The 17,146-nt window shown below is 42.8% G+C and overlaps 1 protein-coding gene across 8 annotated transcripts in view; it reads left to right on the top strand.

Moving 5' to 3' along the window:
• The window catches only part of LOC147019931 (cilia- and flagella-associated protein 263-like), a 152,041-nt gene that overhangs the window by 115,678 nt on the left and 19,217 nt on the right, over positions 1-17,146 (top strand). The window contains exon 7 of one of the 8 annotated variants that reach the window (XR_015061580.1): positions 7,268-7,343. The exons of the other annotated variants lie outside the window; for them this stretch is intronic. The gene's annotated coding sequence lies outside the window, so the exon portion shown is untranslated. The remainder of the gene's footprint in view (positions 1-7,267; positions 7,344-17,146) is intronic. 8 annotated transcript variants of the gene reach the window in all.

Genomic DNA, 17,146 nt, shown 5'->3' with positions numbered 1-17,146 from the left:
TTTTGATAACATTGAGAGCACGCTGAAAAACACTGCCATATGTCGTTGTACACTGGCTTTAAACGTTGTACTTTTTGGTTGTCCTCAAATTTTTTCATGCTTGAAATTTCACGACGTATGCCGGCGTATGACTCACACGTTCCGCTACGCTGGCCACAAGTTGTATGCACGGTCTGCGATCGTTGACAGACGTCAACACATGCTACTTTAAGTTAATCATAAGTTGAGACACGCCGAGGTAATGTTTAGCGTACCCGAAACTTATTTCTAACCTATGATTAACGTGTTGTTGGCACGTTATGCGATCGTTGCCACACATCGACAGACGTTACTTTTAAGTTACTCATAGGCTGAAAGACGTCGATATAATGGATCGTCCTTGCGTCAGCATCCACGGCCACGGCCAGGACACTTATTTGCAGCATTCTTCAAACTTTTCTTCGGCATGACGAGGATTTTCACACTTCGATGTCTAGCTTGGCTATGATTCCAATTGTCCATCGGCAGCGTCTATTTAAAATAGTCGAGTTTGCACGTTTTAACACGTTCAGAAGAAACGCTTCAAATTTCCAAACCCCAGCGTCAAAAAACAAAGGCCAGTGACAGCAATTTAAATCGTTCATTGTAAACAATGAAAATAGCTGAGTGGTACCGTTTAAAAGTCGTTGAGTGTAAAAAAATCCAATTGTTGAGCGCAAGCGTCTACTTTCAATAGTGGAGATGCAGCCATTTAAATCGTTGAGTGGCAGCCTATGAATAGCAAACCCTACGTCACCGGCAAAGAAAAACTGCCACACGATATGGTTAAGTTAGGCTATCGTTGGGCATAGTTTGTGAACGCCGGCTTCACGATAATTATTCATTGGTATATCGTATCTATAAGTAATCAAAGCGCTCTATGCACATTATTAGTTCATTGTGCATTTGTCCAACCCGTTATGAATAGACCTAAATCGTAAAAACAAGCTATAGCTCATTGTTGAAAAAGCCCCATAAAAATTAGCCGCGAATAACTTCGAACAATGGTGAAAAGATGTCTCCTACCCGTGGATACGCGGACGCAAGGACGATCCATCATAACCCACACCCTCCCCTCACACTCACCTACTACTGCCAACATGAACAAACTACTACTAATACTAATACTAATACTGATACTGATACTGTTACTGCTGACATGGACATCGACTCAAAAAGGACTCGAAAACACTGTTGGGTTCCCCTTTTATGAGCAGAATTTTTATATACCAATTCCCAAAATCGCTGGGAACACGTCTTTATATGGCAGTTGTAAGCTAGAAGCACGTTCATTTATTTTTTTTTGTCGACCGGAAGACGTCATTGGAATACGTCTACATACGTCGATGTGTGTTGGGACTACGTAAAGAATTGGTTCAAAGCACGTCAAACATAAGTTAGAAATAAGTTTCGCGTAAAAAAGACATTACCGCGACGTGTTTCGACTTATGAGTAGCTTATAAGTAGCCTTTGTGGACGTGTGTAAGCGTCTACATATCGTGTGTAAAACTTATCCCCATCGCATGCGGAACGTGTGTCATACACCGAGTACGTCGTAAAATTTTGAACATGTTTAAAATTTCTTGACGTACTCTACCTACTACGACGTATGATAGCGTACTTTAGCGTTCTACTCACGTATACCAAACTTACTCATACCGTATTTGACGTGCCCCAACGTTTTAGATACATTTTTCTTAGGTCGGCATACGCTGGCAAGATCGCCAAGGTGTGACCACGATGTTGTCACTTCCATTTCTACGGCAGTTATTATTCGAATCGTTGTGCGTCAGCCTTTTAATAGGCTACGTCACGACATCGTCGGCGATGCGTGCAACGCGCTATGCCTAAGTTAGACTATCGTTGGGCATAGGTTGTGTAGGCCGACAACAGGTTCAGCATTCGTTGGTATAAGTTATCTATAACACAACGAATCGTTCTGTGTCCGTTACCAATGCGTTATACATAAGACCAAGTCGCTATGAATACGTCCGAATCTTTAAAAAAAAACATCAAAAGTTCAACGTAAGCCAGCGTTTTACATACATTTTAATACGTTGCCATCACTGGCTAAAACGTCAAGGTGTGACCGGGCCTTTAGTTAAGAAATACCAGGTCAGCTGTTGGATCAGAAATAAGACCTTTTTATATTTATTTTTCCTTTTTATTTCCCTTTACTTAAAGTTTCCCCTGTATCCATTCCCTTGACTCCTCGTGGCATTTTAATTAAAGGCCCGGTCACACCTTGACGTTTTAGCCAGCGATGGCAACGTGTTAAAATTTATGTAAAACGCTGGCTTACGTTGAACTTTTGATGTTTTTTTTAAAGATTCGGACGTATTCATAGCGACTTGGTCTTATGTATAACGCATTGGTAACAACACAGAACGTTTCGTTGTGTTATAGATAACTTATACCAACGAATGCTGAACCTGTTGTCGGCCTACACAACCGATGCCCACCGATAGTCTAACTTAGCGCGTTGCACGCATCGCCGACGATGTCGTGACGTAGCCTATTAAAAGGCTGACGCACAACGATTCGAATCATAACTGCCGTAGAAATTGAAGGGTCAACATCGCGGTCACACCTTGGCGATCTTGCCAGCGTATGCCGACGTAACAAAAGGTGTGTCTAAAACGTTGGGGCACGTCGAATACGGTATGGGTAAGTTTGGTATGCGCGAGTAGAACGCTAAAGTACGCTATCATACGTCGTAGTAAGTAGAGTCCGTCAAGAAATTTTAAACATGTTCAAAATTTTACGACCTACTCGGCGTATGACACACGTTCCGCATGCGATGGGGATAAGTTTTACACACGATATGTGGACGCTTACACACGTCCACAAACGCTACTTATAAGCTACTCATAAGTCGAAACACGTCGCGGTCATGTCTTTTTTACGCGAAACTTATTTCTAACTTGTGTTTGACGTGCTTTGAACCAATTCTTTACGTAGTCCCAACACACATCGACGTATGTAGACGTATTCCAATGACGTCTTCCGGTCGACAAAAAAAAAAAATGAACGTGTTTCTAGGTTACAACTGCCATATAAAGACGTGTTCCCAGCAGTTTTGGGAATTGGTATATAAAAATGCTGCTCATAAAAGGGAACCCAACAGTGTTTTCGAGTTCCTTTTTGAGTCAGTGTCCATGTCAGCAGTATCAGTATCAGTATTAGTATTAGTATTAGTATTAGTAGTAGTTTGTTCATGTTGGCAGTAGTAGGTGAGTGTGAGGGGGAGGGTGTGGGTTATGATGGATCCTCCTTGCGTCCGCGTGTCCACGGGTAGGTTCATAGGCTGCCACTCAACCATTTAAATGGCTGCATCTCCACTATTGAAAGTAGACGCTTGCGCTCAACAATTGGATTTTTTTACACTCAACGACTTTTAAACGGTACCACTCAGCCATTTTCATTGTTTACAATGAACGATTTAAATTGCTGTCACTCGCCTTTGTTTTTTGACGCTGGCGCTCGGAAATTTTAATCGTTTCTATTGAACGTGCTAAATCGCTCAAACCCCACTATTGAAAGTAGACGCTTGCGCTCAACAATTGGATTTTTTTTACACTCAACGACTTTTAAACGGTACCACTCAGCTATTTTCATTGTTTACAATGAACGATTTAAATTGCTGTCACTCGCCTTTGTTTTTTGACGCTGGGGTTTTGAAATTTGAAGCGTTTCTTCTGAACGTGTTAAAACGCTCAAACTCGACTATTTTAAATAGACGCTGCCGATGGACAATTGGAATCATAGCCAAGCTAGACATCGAAGTGTGAACATCCTCGTCATGCCGAAGAAAAGTTTGAAGAATTCTGCAAACAAGTGGCCTGGCCGTGGCCGTGGATGCTGACGCAAGGACGATCCATTATACCGACGTCTTTCAGCCTATGAGTAACTTAAAAGTAACGTCTGTCGATGTGTGGCAACGATCGCGTAACGTGCCAACAACACGTTAATCATAGGTTAGAAATAAGTTTCGGGTACGCTAAACATTACCTCGGCGTGTCTCAACTTATGATTAACTTACAAGTAGCATGTGTTGACGTCTGTCAACGATCGCAGACCGTGCATACAACTTGTGGCCAGCATAGCGGAACGTGTGAGTCATACGCCGGCATACGTCGTGAAATTTCAAGCATGAAAAAATTTGAGGACAACCGAAAAGTACAACGTTTAAAGCCAGCATACAATGACGTATGGCAGTGTTTTCAGCGTGCTCTCAATGTTATCAAAACTTACCCATAACGTATTCAACGTGTGCCAGCGTTTTAGAAAAAAAATTCAAAAATCGGCATACGTTGGCTAAAACGTCAAGGTGTGACCGGGCCTTAATAGTGGTGTGCACAAACACAGCTGTGGAAAGGATTCAACCCTTTTTTCTGGCTGAAGGAGAGAGAAAGAGAGGAAGAAGACAGTAGCTCTTCTTTTTTCACTGTTGAAATGATCCGTGCTTCAGAGTGTGATCAGCCTCAGCATGCTGTTGTATGTAAGACTCGACCTCTATGAACTCTATGAAGGAAATGCTGTGTTGCATGAAGGAGGTAGAGGAAATGCTGTGTTGCATGAAGGAGGTAGAGGAAATGAAAAGGGTCGAGGAAGAAAGAAATATGTCAGAGCGGGATGACTGGTCCATTAATGTTTCTTCTCGCCAAGTGTCGCTCACACCAGCATGCATGAAATCACCGGTGGCCCCCTTAAAACAGGCCTGAACCCAATTATTCGCTTCCAATTAATCTCCTGTTTGTTGGAATTATCTGCAAAGGTTGTTATTTTTGTTTTGCTTCCCTTCGCTTACCCTGGATTACACAGGAGGTCCGTGTGTGTGATGTTGTCGACCTTTCGTATCGGTTGTGTGGCCTGTGTTGTACTTAATTAATTAAGTCCATCGTTACAGTACTTATGTAACTTGCTTCTTGTATCATTTTGACATCAGTGTACCCCATCCCTTGATGTCGTAAGTAAATTGATTGCATTTCATTGTGTTTGTCTTTGTAGCATTGCTCAATGGAGCTGTGTTAGAAAAACCCCATTTAGAAGAGCAAACACGTTACATTTACACACACATTTTGGAAACAACAATGTTCGAGTCGCAAGCCCCCTGAGTTGCCAGCGTGTCTGTCTAGAACTCTACTCATTGAGCTCAACCATTGAAGCTTCTAAATATCGCTCAGCTAGCTTGCGGGCCTCAACCCAGTGGGCTGGGAATAGGACCTATAGGGTCGCAGACATTGCTGAGGTCGCTGCTTCACGCTTTAACACTCATAGTCAGGAGTGTCATTTGGGACCCTGGTTCAAATCCTGTTACAATATATAAATAAATAAATAAAAATACATATATATATATATATATATATATATATATATATATATATATATATATATACACACACACACACACACACACACACACACACACACACACACACACACACACACACACACACACACACACACTGTTGTGGGAATAATCTTTAGGGGTTAATTAAGATGTTTAGTAGAACGATAGTTATTTCTTTGCATTTGTTTATATAAGCGTGAAGTACTATTTGTGCAATGGATATGTGTTGTGTATGTGCAGATACATGTCTCTTTTCCCTGTCCTTCTGTTTTGTCCTACCCTCTTAAAACCTCTGACTGTATGTTTTTAATGTTCCTTTCCTCTGTTTACAAGTCTTTACAAATAGCATATGACAACTTTGCAGCTCAAGCCATAAGAATGTGCAGGTGTGGCCAATCTGCTTTGAAATAGCTGGCCGTTAGCCTCACCACAGGAGCTATTTATCGGGAAAAAACGGCATTGAGGAAGTCGGCAATTGCCTCAACACTGGAGCTCGCTCATGCGGCCCAGCACGAGGCTGATAATGGCTGCTTTGAAGGAGAGGGAGCTATTTTGAAGTCATTTGGCGTGACTCAGCTGACACAGAGAGGTGACCATTACAGCTGCTCTGAGAGAGAGAGAGAGAGAGAGAGAGAGAGAGAGACAGAGAGACAGAGAGACAGAGAGACAGAGAGACAGAGAGACAGAGAGACAGAGAGACAGAGAGACAGAGAGACAGAGAGACAGAGAGACGTGGAAGCCGAGCGAGCGAGAATTACCCCGAGAGGAGAGGCAGCCATGTGGAGGAACAGCAGGAGGAAGGAGAACACCTGTCTCTGAATGTGCAGAGCTGAGTGTGCCGGAGCTGTGAACCTTTTATCCCCAGAGCGAAGATGGTTTTGAGGGAGCAACAGTTATGGAGTTTGAGTTTTTATGCCAGGTTGCACGAGAGAGCTTCCAATAACTCTGCTTCTGGACTCCTGCATAGCTTGCCTCCGGCTTTGCAATCGACCTATCGGCCTTGTTATTTGTATTCCCTGGACTGTGTTATTGCCAAGTGAGTGAAACGGTCATAAGATAAGAACTGTGAAGCAATCTGCGACATTTGGGTTGTTCGAAGGTGGAAAGGTATAACCAGGTTTATTATACCGATTCATTTATATTTGTTCATTGCATACTGGTTGTTATTGCCTCATGTGATCCTCCCATGCCATTTACTTGTTAAATAAATTGTACCTGGTCTCGAGGTTGGATTATGCTCATTGTGGTGGTCTCATTTGGTGATTTTGGTATCGTTAGATGAGCTGGCTCAATCCGGCTCAGAGCGATCATGATCTACGGTTGCTCTCGTCAGATTCGGAAGATTGCGAGCGCCGATAAGTGCATCACTCGGTTAAATACACAATCCCAACGATTATTGTAACATGACAAACACATCTGGGAAATTGCTTGGGGCTGTGGACTTAGTTGGCAGTTGCAGTCGTTTTGACATGAACCGCGGAAATATAACCGGGCTGCCATACCGATCCCATGGCTGTTACAATATATGTTTTTTTTTTTTTTTAATGCACAGTACTGTGCAAAAGTTTGGGTTATTCCAATGATATTCATACTTTTGGATAAATTCATCAAATTAACAGTGATAACAATCATGTGCTATTTCTGTAAATTAAGACCCTTTATAAATGCATGTGAAACAAACTGCTTCAATAAATGTTAAGAACAGTGTGATTGTACAGTATCAGTCAATACTTTGTGTGTCCATCCACACTTTGCCTTCAGTGCCATCATTCTTTTACCCATGCTTTCTGTATGTGACTGAGGCACTCTTACAGGAATGTTGTGCCAAATATTCTGTTGTCCATTCTGCAGTTGTGTAAGGTTGGTTGTGTTCCTCTTGTTCTTCTCTGTTTCCAGGCAATCCCATATGGCATTGATGGGACTCATGTCCAGACTGGAATGGCCATTCTAACACATGGCGAGCACATCAGCTGTAACCTTGTTCTCCAAATACTGTTTCACTATATTGGAAGTGTGGTTTGGAATATTATTTTGTTGAAAAAATTAATCCTCTTCTGATTAAACGATTTCCACGAGGAAATGCATGTGGCTGCAGTATCTGCTTGTACTTCTCGTTTTGTTAGTGTCCCATTGATTTTAACAAGTTTTTTTCCACACAAAAAGCTGAGATACAACCCTAGACAGTCACAGGTGAAATACAGGTGATTCTCGTCCCGCTTACAGGGGAATTCGCACATTGCGTTCATCCAAGCCCATCCCTCGGAGCGCTGCAGTTAGAGCAGAGAGTGGTAGGCTCTTGACAGAGGAGTCTGAAGTGAAGGCCCGCTGGGCCGGTTACTTTGAGCGGTTGTACCAGGCTGATCCCCCAGCTGTCGAGTTGGACGTCAAGGGTGTTACAATACCTGTTGCTGACCCTCCAATCAACTGTGGTCCACCTTCGCTTGTGGAAACACGGGCTGCGGTGACCCGGTTGAAACGGGGTAAAGCTCCAGGGATCTGTGGCATCCATGCTGAACTTCTCAAGGCTGGTGGAAATGATGCACTCGTGTCATTGCATGCAGTTTTGTGCTCTGCCTGGAATACACGCATCATTCCAACTGATTGGAAGAGGGGCCTTGTTGTCCCTCTCTGGAAAGGGAATGGTGATCGCCAAGACTGGAAACAACTTCCGAGGGGTGACGCTGCTCTCAGTGCCAGGCAAGGTCTTTGCTCGGATAATTCTTGAAAGGGTTCGCCACCATCTGCTTGAGCACTAGCGTCCAGAGCAGTCAGGCTTTACACCAAAGAGGTCAACAATTGACAGTATCCTTGCTCTTCATGTCCTCACTGAACGCAGACAAGAGTTTCGGCAGGGGTTGCTTGCAGCCTTTGTTGATCTCTGTAAAGCGCTCGATTCAGTGAATTGGGATGCCCTCTGAAGGATTCTTGGTCTTCGTGGGGTGCCACCAAAACTGATCAATCTGATGTCTGAACTATACTCTGGTACTGAGAGTGCTGTGAAGTGTGGTGGTACCATCTCTGACTTATTTCTATTTGTTACTGGAGTTCGTCAGGGGTGTGTACTGGCACCCACACTTTTCAGCGCTTGTATGGACTGGATTTTAGGGAGGATGTCGGAAAGATCAAGCTGCGGTGCATCGTTTGGGAATGTCAATATCTCGTACCTTGCAGTTCGCAGATGATGCAGTCATCTTTGCGGAGACTTTAGATATCCTTTTGGGGACCCTCGAGGTGCTGAATGAGGAGTCGGAGCCGCTGGGATTACAGGTTTCTTGGGTCAAAACTAAAGACCCAGTCACACCTTGACGTTTTAGCCAGCTTATGCCGATTTTTGAAAAATTTGTGTAAAACGCTGGTACACGTCGAATACGTTATGGGTAAGTTTTGATATCATTGAGAGCACGCTGAAAAACACTGCCATACGTCGTACTACGCTGGCTTTAAACGTTGTACTTTTTGGTTGTCCTCAAATTTTCAATGCTTGAAATTTTAAGACTTCTGCCAGCGTATGACTCACACGTTCCGCATATCGCTGGCCATAAGTTGTAGGCACGTTACGCGATCATTGACACACGTTACTTGTAAGTTACTCATAAGCCGAAACACGTCGAGGTAATGTTTAGCGTACCCAAAACTTATTTCTAACCCATGAGTAACGTGTTGTACGCACGATATGCGAACGTTGGCACACGTCGACAAAAGTTACTTGTAAGGTACTCATAAGTCGAAACACGTCAAGGTAATGGTTAGCGTCAGTGTTGCAGACTCCATGTTTTTTTTTGTTTTTATCTTGCCAAAACGAAGTTTTTGCAAGATATGTTAGTCAGCCTGTATGTTTTTTTTTGTTTGTTTGTTTGTCTGTCTGTAATCACATATAAAAAATTCTGCAGAGCACAGTTATCATTGGAAATTTTTGTAACTTCGCATATCAGAGGCCTATAGAGGTCCCTTTCAGCGCATAAAATTTTGGAGGTCAAGGTCAAAGGTCAAGGTCACTTTGTCGCAAATCAGGGGAGTCGACGAAACCCTTATTTTTTGAGTAATTTTGATCGGATCGTCTTCAAACTTCATGGGAATATAGTTCATGGTCTGGCGCTCAGCTGATTAATTTTTGGTGGCGATTGACCTTGACCTTCATGGTTAGCGCCTCAGGTCAAACATATTTGACCCCAAGGTCAAATTTTCAAGTTTTAGGAACCATATTGTGTAGTACCTCAAATTGAACACCTCGATGAGTGCTTTCTAGATATTTCAAGCTTGAGACATTATGATGTCATTTGGTGACGTTATGAGGCAAAAGCATATTTTTCATCGTTACTCTGTAGAACGATTCTCATCGGAATCTCTCGTAGGCAGATATTCCTCAAGGAGTCGCTCCTGGTGGATAGCAGCTCTGTTCACCTCAGTGTGACCTTAAAGAAGTCACACGTGGTCACCTTTTGGCAAGATACGGGTCACCCTGCGGGTGACATTGGTTTATTTTTTCTTCGGTATGACGGTGATTTTGACACTTCGATTTGTAGTGCAGTTATAATATAATTAAAAGGCTGCTGCTTAACGATTTAAATCATAACCGCACAAGAAATCGAAGTGTCAACATCACCGTCATACCGAAGAAAAAAACAAAAAAACCATGCAGTTTGGAACACTGACGCTAACCATTACCTTGACGTGTTTCGACTTATGAGTACCTTCCAAGTAACTTATGTCGACGTGTGCCAATGTTGGCATATCGTGCGTACAACTTATTCCCATCGCATGCGGAACGTGTTTCATACGGCAAGTACCTCATAAAATGTTTAACACGTTTATAATTACAAGGCGTACTCCACTTAATACGACATATGATAGCGTACTTTAGCGTTCTATTCACGCATACCAAACTTACCCATTCCGTATTCGACATGCGCCAGCGTTTTTGACACATTTTTCAGAGGTTGGCATACGCTGCCAAGATCGCCAAGGTGTGACTACGATGTTGACACTTCCATTTCTCCAGCGGTTATGATTTGAATCGTTGTGCAGCAGCCTTTTAATAGGCTACGTCACGTCATCGTCGGCGATACGTGCAGCGCGCTCTGCATAAGTTAGACTATCGTTGGGCATAGGTTGTGAACGCCGACAACAGGCTAAGCATTCGTTGGTATAAGTTATCTATAAGACAAGGAAACGTTCTGTGTCCGTTACTAATATGTTATGCATACGACCAACCCGTTATGAATATGTCCGAATCCTAAAAAAAAACATCAAAAGTTCAACGTAAGCCAGCGTTTTACATTTTGATACATTGCCATTGCTGGCTAAAACGTCAAGGTGTGACTGGGCCTTAAAATCCAGGCTTTCAATGACATCTTGGATGTTGCTGTCCTGTCTGTGCCTGTTTGTAGTGAGGATGTTGAGGTCATGGAGAGATTCACTTCCCTTGTCAGTGATATTCATGTCTCTGCTGGCTGTGAGTCAGAGGTCAATAGATGTCTGGGTCAGGCCTGGGGAGTCATGGATTCACTGCATCATGGGGTGGGGCGCTGCCGGTACCTGTGTGGGAGGACGAAAGTCCGAGTCTTCAGGTCCTTGGTGCTTCCAGTGTTGCTCTATGGATGCGAGACTTGGACTCTGACCAAGGATCTGAGACGGAGACTTAATTCCTTTGGTACCAGGTCTCTTCCGAGAATCCTTGGCTATCGCTGGTCAGATTTTATGTCCAACGAGCAGTTGCTGAGAGAGACTCGGATGGCATTTGTTACCTGCATGGTCCGTGAGCATCAGTTGCGGCTCTATGGACATGTGGCTCATTTTCCTGAAGCTGATCCTGCTCACCAGATTCTCTCAGCGAGGGAGTCTCGTGAGTGGATGAGGCCAATGGGCTGACCACGTGCCTCATGGTTGCAGCAGGTTGACCAGCATCTCAAGGAGATGGGGATGGGCCTGGCATCTGCTTGGGGGAAGGCCAGTCGGAGGCCCCTGGAGTACCGGCGGAAAGTGGACGCAGCGACTCGCTGTTCTGGCACATACCTGACCTGACCTGACAGTCACAGAGCCTCCCCGTGTTTAACAGTAGGCTGCAAATATTGCTTGTCATAACATTCTCCAGGTCTTCGGAATACAGACTGGCATCTCTTAGATCCAAAAAGTTCAAACTTCGATTCGTCAGATCAGAGTACCCGATTCCATTCCACAAAGTTCAAACTTCGATTCGTCAGATCAGAGTACCCGATTCCATTGTTCAGTCGTCCAATCTGGATGTTGCCTTACAATTGTCAGTTTTTCTCCTTGTTCTGTGGTCTCAGCAGTGGTTTATTTCCTGCAATCAGCCTTCTGCACACAGTGCTGGGTGAGATGTTAATGTTCAGGTCTGCTCTCATTTCATTTGTCAACTGCTGACTTGATTTTCTTCGATCACGTAAGCTGAGCAACTTCAAATGGTTGTCTTGCCTTGGAGAGGTTCTTCTTGGTCTTCCTGGCCTTTTCTTGTCTTGTATCGAGCCAGCTTCTTTCAGGCATTGCCAAGTGTACCTCACACCATTATATGAGATCTTCAGCTCTTTTGCAGAGAGTGCCCTTCTTCTCACAGAGTTTGGATCTTCACATGCTGTTCTGTTGAAAGTTGTTTCCTTTGCGCCATTCTAAACCCAATCATGGAATTTCAAGCAAGGAAACAAGCTTATGAAAAATAATTTCAGATATTCGCTGGTTTGCAACTTTTCTTGTGGTTTCTTGTGATTCGCATTAATGTAACTGGTGTTGATATCTTCAATAATTTATCATTTCTTGCACAAAAATCCACAAACTCTTTCCTGTATATTTTCTTTGTGGTGCACTCTGGTCTGACGAATCGAAGAAGAAAACTATAAGGGCACTCAGTAGAACACATACCTCCGCCAAGCTGATTAGTTTACGTTTTGTATCTCACTGATAGGCCGGATCTGGATGCGGACCTGAACTAAAATTTAATCGGGTTGTTCTTGTCACCTAACCAACTTATCAACCAAGTTTCGGCCGAATCCATAGACAACTTTTTGAGATATCCTGCTATTTGTCGTTTTTGGCTCCATCTTCTCTCTCAATGATGAAAAATCACTTTAAAATTCTTGGATTCAGATCTGGATTTGGATCGACACCAAAATCTCACCATTTTGTCCTTTTCACATCCCCAAGCTTTTGACCAAATTTCGTCCAAATCCGTCCACAACTTTTTGAGATATTTTATGAACAAAACCAAATAGACAGACAGACAAGGGTGACTTCCATCCACCTTCAGTGGCAGAGGTAATCAAGTCAGCAGTAGATATTACTCGGACATAATAATTGATAATATAATATGTATCACAAAAATAAAACTTTTTCAATATCCTAATTTATTTTATATACAGGACTTAAAGGTAACTGTAATATTAAATTGACATTCACAGAAATATTAATTATTATCTATCAATATTGTACACTTCTAACTTCGCACAAATGTTTAATGGGGAATAGCACCACAAAAGTGGAAATAACCCAAACTTTTTTCAGATATATATATATATATATATATATATGCTTTTCAAGCCAAAAGAAGCTGCATAAATAAAGCATGAAAAGCTACTCAAGATAAGCCCTTTACTGTTTCAAACCCTTCCCAGAGTTCATCTGCAGCTGTAAAGACATTCATAACTATTACATACATGAGAATCCCAATGCTACACACAACCTCAGCTGCCAGACCAGTTTCATCGCTTGTTGGCGAATCATCAGCGACAGTGCAGACAGAAACATACACCACTCTCCCAAGCATATACCACATGGAAATGGCAAAAGCAGTCCACATATAAATGAAAAATAAAGACCCACTCACATCTCTCACACACCTGTGAAAGGAGGGAATAACCGATTAGCTCTCACCTAATCAATTAAACCCAGGTGGCTAGGATTATAGAAATCAATCAACTCCTCCCATGCTCTTCGAGCCAAAGAATGCTGCACAAAGAGAGAGAGAGAGAGAGAGAGAGAGAGAGAGGGAGAAGGCGAGAGAGAGAGAGAGAGAGAGAGAGAGAGAGAGAGAGAGAGAGAGAGAAAGAGAAAGAGAAAGAGAAAGAGAAAGAGAAAGAGAAAGAGAAAGAGAAAGAGAAAGAGAAAGAGAAAGAGAAAGAGAAAGAGAAAGAGAAGTGAGAGGGATGAGGGAGAGGTAGTGGAGAGGGAGAGGGATGGGAGAGAGATAGAGGGATGGGAGGGTGAAAGAGAGAGGTAAGAGAGCGAAATGGATGAGATGAGAGGAGAGAGAGAAATGGGATGGGAGAGTGAGGGGAGAGTGAGGAAGGGGAGAGGGGGGATTCCAGCAGATGTGATGTCCTGTTTAACATCCATCCGAGAGATGGCACACACATTGTTGCACACACTGCCTGTGAAATACCAGGATGACAGTTTCGAGCTGGGTCGGGATTCAAACCCAGGCTCGACAGCTTAGAGCGAGCATGTGTACCTATCAGCTATCCTGCCATGATGTGGTGATTCATTGCTTTGTAACAACTGAAAACATTTTTTACTCATTGTAATCATCTATCTATAATTCCAGCAATCTGTGTGTGTGTGTGTGTGTGTGTGTGTGTGTGTGTGTGTGTGTGTGTGTGTGTGTGTGTGTGTGTGTGTGTGTGTGTGTGTGTGTGTGTGTGTGTGTGTGTGTGTGACCGCTGTTTCTCGACAACCACTAGTCCGATCTAATTGAAATTTGCCAGGTATATTGCTGGGGACCTAAGGATGTGCCTTTTCAAGGTTTGATATTAATCGGACAAGTGCTTCCCAAGTTATGGCCATTTATTTACCAAACCAATGACAAGACACGTTGTTGCGTGGGCGTGACCGATGGGGAAGGGAAGCTCAGCCGCGTTCGCCATTACGGGTTACAACGTACGGGCTTCCGGATAATGATGACCGTGTATTCTAATAATTTCTCGATTTCTTTTGCGCATTTATAGATAAACACAATGCCCCAAGTTATGATCGTTTTTATATTAGACGGTGCATAAATTTCGGTAACATCAGAGTGCTGGTATGCTCCGAACCAGGAAGTAAATTTTTTTTCTCTCTCTTCTCTTCTCTTTTTGTTTTTCCTTGCCACGACATTGTGTAAAGGTAAAATACATTGGCGCTAATTGAATAATTGGCTATTAAAACTAAATTGCGAATAATCGTAACTGCTAATAATATGCGAACTTCCGGGCCACGCACATACGGGCACGCGAGAGCGAAGAAACGGCCTGTGTGGTTGTTGTTTGTTGCTCGTGGTTTGAATATTTATATATTATTATTTTTTTTTTTATGGGCACGTACTAGTTTAATTAATTTTGCCTTCCTAGCTCTGGAGATGACCCCACGGAGAACTGCGCCATGGTATCACAATGGAAGCTTGTAGAGATTGAAGCTTGAAGAGTTCTCCAAGCAAACACTTAAATGAAACAGTTTAAGAAAGTTTTTAAAACGAAACGTTGAATTTTTTTTACATGTATTGATCTATGTCGAAGTGACAGTTCGTATAATGATAGATCATTGTACAAAAAGGAGAAATGTCAAAATAAAATTGCACATTTTCGGCGAGCGAGCCACCGCCGAGGGACCCATACATGACAACGCGAGGCCAAATGCAGGTGAGTCGGGACTGAACTTTGTTTATGTCAATCGATATATTCAGTGACAGTGTTAATACTTTTACCATGCATGGCCATGGCTTGGAAACGAACAACCAAGCTTACCAAGTGACTTAAGCACTCAAGCAAGCACCCCAACAAAATGGTTGATAAGGAACGGCTGGCTTGGCAAGCGATTAGCAATCGCCGATTGGTCTTTTTAACACCATGCACCTGGAGATGCCTGGAATGTCAAGCAATGTCCGAAGTGGACAAATGAACACTTTCTTCTTTTTTTTTAGCAGTTGGAACTACTGCTGAAGTCAATAAAGAAGTAAAAATTTTGAAACTTGCCTCAGATTAAGAGAATCTTGAGGTTATGGCAATAAAGCCATGAACGCTGTCATCTCAAGACGTTTATAAGCATTGCAATGAATCCAGCGATTCATAGGTATGATGACCAAGCATTCGATGATATGGGTGAGGCAAGTGAAAAACATACTTTATCGTTAAGAAACCATTGCGGCCTGTTCCAAGTCAAGGCATTGTTGAGCAGGCCAAAAGAAATGGCGAATTAAGACCCCCAACGAGGGACAGCAAGGTAACCAAGGATAACACCTTGATAAAGGATAATAAAATAAGGCTGTTATTTATCTTCAAAAGGGGTGTTTAAATGAACCCAAACACCAAATTTTCATTCCTGCACTACCTTGGAGTTCTCTTGGTATGCATGCAAATGTTGGGGGTGCTCGGCTTCTTGGCTTTGGAGTTATGGAGGAGACGGACTGACTGACGGACACATACTGGCATTTATTAGTATAGATATTAGCAAAATGTAAAGAAAAATTAATGAGTCACCACAATGTGTGTGCACAAACAATGAATTAAACAATGACTTTGACAAGTTTTAATCATTCCACAATAATATACGTGCTATTCAACATGGTCTATTATATTAAAATGAATAAAGGATCAACTCAGAAAGGTCTAGACAGCAGGAGCATTCAATGACTCATATTTGATACCAGCTTGAGTATAATCAGAAAGATAATACATTTTAATGGTTATTTGAACACATGTACCCTCTTATTGCAAATGCTTGAAAATGTCATTTTCAGAGCATGACTTCCCTTCATAAAACAAAGCTGTATAACTTTTTTAATACCACAATCTAACTGTACATCGTACCTGAAAATATTTGGAAGACATCACCCGAACAATATGAAGTCAAACCTCTGCACTGTGTGCGCTACAAAACCAAATTTCTAGCCCCCTTTTGAGAGTTGGATCTTGGACTATAAATTACAAATAACAATGGTCCCAGTACTGATCCTTGAGGTACCCCATTCCTTACATCCTTCCAGACAGACATTCTCATACACACAGCCACTCTTTTTTCCTATCAAGAATCCAGTTAGTTGCTCAGCCAGCCATTCTGCAAGCCCTCACCTGAGCGAACAACCTCTCATGTGGTACCTTACCAAATGCCTTTTAAAAGTCCCATCTCTACATCCGCTGTACTTCCCTCATCTACCTAACCAGAAACTACTTCATTGAACAATAAATAAATTTTCCTCACTCTCATGCACTGCCCTCACTCCCCCACACCCCTAGGAATACCCCTGGCTACGGCTTCCCTCCACTCCCACCTCATGTTAATATGTGTACTCTACCGTCCACCAAACAGTGATGACTCCATTTACACCTCACTATCCGAAAACACGGACCAACTTCGATCCTCTCATCCAAACTCTCTTTTCTTATATGTGGCGACTTAAATTGTCATCATGCCAGTTGGCTAGGTGTGGGTACCTCTGTCACCTGTCATGGCACTTCAGCAAAAGACTTCTGCGACTCATTGGGACTGACTCAATCGGTCAGCCTCCCGACCCGGATCTCAACCAATGGTACTCAATCTCTTCCAGATCTGATTTTTGACAAATTTCCCTCAAAATATCTGCTGTTCTTCCTCCACTCCAATCGGTTCTTCTGACCATGTACTTGTGAAAGTGGACATCTCTCTGGCTGTTATCAGAGAACCACATCAGAACCGTCGAGTCTGGCATTTCACTCAGGCCGACTGGCAGGGTCTCCAAGCAGCCATCAAACTTCAAGACTGGTCTCCTATTGCTACTTTCTCCAACATCAACTCATCCTGGGAATTCTTTCAAAGAAA

The sequence above is a fragment of the Eptatretus burgeri genome, chromosome 9, assembly GCF_056783735.1.
Source record: "Eptatretus burgeri isolate ZD-2024b chromosome 9, Ebu_testis_v1, whole genome shotgun sequence".
NCBI classification, from domain to species: domain Eukaryota; kingdom Metazoa; phylum Chordata; class Myxini; order Myxiniformes; family Myxinidae; genus Eptatretus; species Eptatretus burgeri.
This window is presented reverse-complemented; position numbering and strand designations above follow the sequence as displayed.